The sequence below is a fragment of the Ursus americanus genome, unplaced genomic scaffold (genome assembly GCF_024610735.1).
Source record: "Ursus americanus isolate L20-20 unplaced genomic scaffold, mUrsAme1.1.p SCAF_131, whole genome shotgun sequence".
Classification (NCBI taxonomy): Eukaryota; Metazoa; Chordata; class Mammalia; order Carnivora; family Ursidae; genus Ursus; species Ursus americanus.
The window spans coordinates 249,866-254,100 of NW_028273713.1; positions in this window are offsets into that span (position 1 = coordinate 249,866).

Sequence of the window (4,235 nt, forward strand, 5' to 3'; positions counted from 1 at the left end):
TTCACTCCTGCTGCCAGAAGCCCAGGGAGGATGGGAGGGCTTAGAACATCGCTGGGTACTGTGGTTTCTTCCAGAGAAGTGGAGGGCATTGGCTTTACCTTGCCACAACCACTTGGGAGAGGGTCTGCACCTCAGGAAAACTGTTTCCGTGGGAAGCCGGCTTTTTGCAAAGGGGTCTCAGGGCCGTGGGCCTCGGGTGTCCCTCCGGCTCCCCAAAGCACATGGATGAGGTGAGGGGCTTAGACCATGCCTGGGCAATGTTGTTTCTTACACCTGGGTGTGTGGCATTTTGTTGAGCTGGCTACCCCCACTTGGGATAGGTGTTCCACAGCAAGCACCTATTGTTCCTCGGAAGCCGTTTTTGCCCCAGGGGTCTCCGGGCTGTGTTCGTTGGGCTTGAACTCCTGCTAGCAAAACCGCCGGGTTGAGGGAAGGGTTCAGACTGTGCCTGGGCCCTGTGGTCTCTTCCAGGTCAGTGTATGGCATTTCCTTCCCCTTGCCACAGGCACCTGGGAGCATGTCTGCACGTGGAGAAAGACTTTCCCGTGGGAAGCCGGTTTTTGTCAAACGGGTCCCAGTGCTCTGCTCCTCTCTTTTCACTCCTGCTGCCAGAAGCCCAGGGAGGATGGGAGGGCTTAGAACATGGCTGGGCACTGTGGTTTCTTCCAGAGAAGTGGAGGGCATTGGCTTTACCTTGCCACAACCACTTGTGAGAGGGTCTGCACCTCAGGAAAACTGTTTCCGTGGGAAGCCGGCTTTTTGCAAAGGGGTCTCAGGGCCGTGGGCCTCGGGTGTCCCTCCGGCTCCCCAAAGCACTCGGATGAAGTGAGGGGCTTAGACCATGCCTGGGCAATGTTGTTTCTTACACCTGGGTGTGTGGCATTTTGTTGAGCTGGCTACCCCCACTTGGGATAGGTGTTCCACAGCAAGCACCTATTGTTCTTCGGAAGCCGTTTTTGCCCCAGGGGTCTCCGGGCTGTGTTCGTTGGGGTTGAACTCCTGCTAGCAAAACCGCAGGGTTGAGGGAAGGGTTCAGACTGTGCCTGGGCCCTGTGGTCTCTTCCAGGTCAGTGTATGGCATTTCCTTCCCCTTGCCACAGGCACCTGGGAGCATGTCTGCACGTGGAGAAAGACTTTCCCGTGGGAAGCCGGTTTTTGTCAAACGGGTCCCAGTGCTCTGCTCCTCTCTTTTCACTCTTGCTGCCAGAAGCCCAGGGAGGATGGGAGGGCTTAGAACATGGCTGGGCACTGTGGTTTCTTCCAGAGAAGTGGAGGGCATTGGCTTTACCTTGCCACAACCACTTGTGAGAGGGTCTGCACCTCAGGAAAACTGTTTCCGTGGGAAGCCGGCTTTTTGCAAAGGGGTCTCAGGGCCGTGGGCCTCGGGTGTCCCTCCGGCTCCCCAAAGCACAGGGACGAGGTGAGGGGCTTAGACCATGCCTGGGCAATGTTGTTTCTTACACCTGGGTGTGTGGCATTTTGTTGAGCTGGCTACCCCCACTTGGGATAGGTGTTCCACAGCAAGCACCTATTGTTCGTCGGAAGCCGTTTTTGCCCCAGGGGTCTCCGGGCTGTGTTCGTTGGGCTTGAACTCCTGCTAGCAAAACCGCCGGGTTGAGGGAAGGGTTCAGACTGTGCCTGGGCCCTGTGGTCTCTTTCAGGTCAGTGTATGGCATTTCCTTCCCCTTGCCACAGGCACCTGGGAGCATGTCTGCACGTGGAGAAAGACTTTCCCTTGGGAAGCCGGTTTTTGGCAAACGAGTCCCAGTGCTCTGCTCCTCTCTTTTCACTCCTGCTGCCAGAAGCCCAGGGAGGATGGGAGGGCTTAGAACATGCCTGGGCACTGTGGTTTCTTCCAGAGAAGTGGAGGGCATTGGCTTTACCTTGCCACAACCACTTGGGAGAGGGTCTGCACCTCAGGAAAACTGTTTCCGTGGGAAGCCGGCTTTTTGCAAAGGGGTCTCAGGGCCGTGGGCCTCGGGTGTCCCTCCGGCTCCCCAAAGCACAGGGACGAGGTGAGGGGCTTAGACCATGGCTGGGCAATGTTGTTTCTTACACCTGGGTGTGTGGGATTTTGTTGAGTTGGCTACCCCCAGTTGGGATAGGTTTTCCACAGCAAGCACCTATTGTTCGTCGGAAGCCGTTTTTGCCCCAGGGGTCTCCGGGCTGTGTTCTTTGGGCTTGAACTCCTGCTAGCAAAACCCCCGGGTTGAGGGAAGGGTTCAGACTGTGCCTGGGCCCTGTGGTCTCTTCCAGGTCAGTGTATGGCATTTCCTTCCCCTTGCCACAGGCACCTGGGTGCATGTCTGCACGTGGAGAAAGACTTTCCCGTGGGAAGCCGGTTTTTGTCAAACGGGTCCCAGTGCTCTGCTCCTCTCTTTTCACTACTGCTGCCAGAAGCCCAGGGAGGATGGGAGGGCTTAGAACATGGCTGGGCACTGTGGTTTCTTCTAGAGAAGTGGAGGGCATTGGCTTTACCTTGCCACAACCAATTGTGAGAGGGTCTGCACCTCAGGAAAACTGTTTCCGTGGGAAGCCTGCTTTTTGCAAAGGGGTCGCAAGGCCATGGGCCTCGGGTGTCCCTCCGGCTCCCCAAAGCACAGGGACGAGGTGAGGGGCTTAGACCATGCCTGGGCAATGTTGTTTCTTACACCTGGGTGTGTGGCATTTTGTTGAGCTGGCTACCCCCACTTGGGATAGGTGTTCTACAGCAAGCACCTATTGTTCGTTGGAAGCCGTTTTTGCCCCTGGGGTCTCCGGGCTGTGTTCGTTGGGGTTGAACTCCTGCTAGCAAAACCGCCGGGTTGAGGGAAGGGTTCAGACTGTGCCTGGGCCCTGTGGTCTCTTCCAGGTCAGTGTATGGCATTTCCTTCCCCTTGCCACAGGCACCTGGGAGCATGTCTGCACGTGGAGAAAGACTTTCCCGTGGGAAGCCAGTTTTGTCAAACGGGTCCCAGTGCTCTGCTCCTCTCTTTTCACTCCTGCTGCCAGAAGCCCAGGGAGGATGGGAGGGCTTAGAACATGGCTGGGCACTGTGGTTTCTTCCAGAGAAGTGGAGGGCATTTGCTTTACCTTGCCACAACCACTTGTGAGAGGGTCTGCACCTCAGGAAAACTGTTTCCGTGGGAAGCCGGCTTTTTGCAAAGGGGTCTCAGGGCCGTGGGCCTCGGGTGTCCCTCCGGCTCCCCAAAGCACAGGAACGAGGTGAGGGGCTTAGACCATGCCTGGGCAATGTTGTTTCTTACACCTGGGTGTGTGGCATTTTGTTGAGCTGGCTACCCCCACTTGGGATAGGTGTTCCACAGCAAGCACCTATTGTTCGTCGGAAGCCGTTTTTGCCCCAGGGGTCTCCGGGCTGTGTTCGTTGGGCTTGAACTCCTGCTAGCAAAACCGCCGGGTTGAGGGAAGGGTTCAGACTGTGCCTGGGCCCTGTGGTCTCTTCCAGGTCAGTGTATGGCATTTCCTTCCCCTTGCCACAGGCACCTGGGAGCATGTCTGCACGTGGAGAAAGACTTTCCCGTGGGAAGCCGGTTTTTGTCAAACGGGTCCCAGTGCTCTGCTCCTCTCTTTTCACTCCTGCTGCCAGAAGCCCAGGGAGGATGGGAGGGCTTAGAACATGCCTGGGCACTGTGGTTTCTTCCAGAGAAGTGGAGGGCATTGGCTTTACCTTGCCACAACCACTTGGGATAGGGTCTGCACCTCAGGAAAACTGTTTCCGTGGGAAGCCGGCTTTTTGCAAAGGGGTCTCAGGGCCGTGGGCCTCGGGTGTCCCTCCGGCTCCCCAAAGCACAGGGACGAGGTGAGGGGCTTAGACCATGGCTGGGCAATGTTGTTTCTTACACCTGGGTGTGTGGCATTTTGTTGAGCTGGCTACTCCCACTTGGGATAGGTGTTCTACAGCAAGCACCTATTGTTCGTCGGAAGCCGTTTTTGCCCCAGGGGTCTCCGGGCTGTGTTCGTTGGGCTTGAACGCCTGCTAGCAAAACCGCCGGGTTGAGGGAAGGGTTCAGACTGTGCCTGGGCCCTGTGGTCTCTTCCAGGTCAGTGTATGGCATTTCCTTCCCCTTGCCACAGGCACCTGGGTGCATGTCTGCACGTGGAGAAAGACTTTCCCGTGGGAAGCCGGTTTTTGTCAAACGGGTCCCAGTGCTCTGCTCCTCTCTTTTCACTCCTGCTGCCAGAATCCCAGGGAGGATGGGAGGGCTTAGAACATGGCTGGGCACTGTGGTTTCTTC